Consider the following 617-nt stretch of genomic DNA (forward strand, 5'->3'; position numbering starts at 1 on the left):
TATTATTATTATTATTATTATTATTATTTTAACAATTATTACTCCGGGTTCGCTATTTGAAATTCATTTTAAAATTCAATTTTCACAATTATGCAAAATAAATAAATTATTATATATAAAATTATTCAACGTGAAGAGGCGGGAGGGGGGGGAGGAGAGGAAAAATTAAAATTTTTTTTCTTAGTTTCGACCCTAGGAAAAACAATTAACGATTTCCACCCACGTTTTTCCCCCACCTCCCCCATCCTCCCCTCGTTGTTTTAACGAACTTAACGTTTAAATAACTCGAACTATTTTTTTAGTTTTTATTTTTTTTAAAATAAAATTCATTTCGTTCGTTCGTTCCGATACATAAATTTTTATTATTATTATTACTATTACTATTATTATTATTATTATTATCATTAATTTTTTTTTAAACAAAAAAAAAAAAACTCGTTAACGTTAATTGTAAAAAATTTAATGTTTATTACAATGGTTAACCATTAATTAAAAATTCCCAAAATAATATTCTACAACGAATAATTTAATAATAAGAGTAATTTAGGGGTTGAGATTTATTTAGGGGGAAGGGGATGGGAGAGGAGGGGGGTGACAAACTAAGTTAAAAAATCCCG

The sequence above is a fragment of the Pediculus humanus genome, genomic scaffold (genome assembly GCF_000006295.1).
Source record: "Pediculus humanus corporis 1103172107403 genomic scaffold, whole genome shotgun sequence".
Taxonomy (NCBI): domain Eukaryota; kingdom Metazoa; phylum Arthropoda; class Insecta; order Psocodea; family Pediculidae; genus Pediculus; species Pediculus humanus.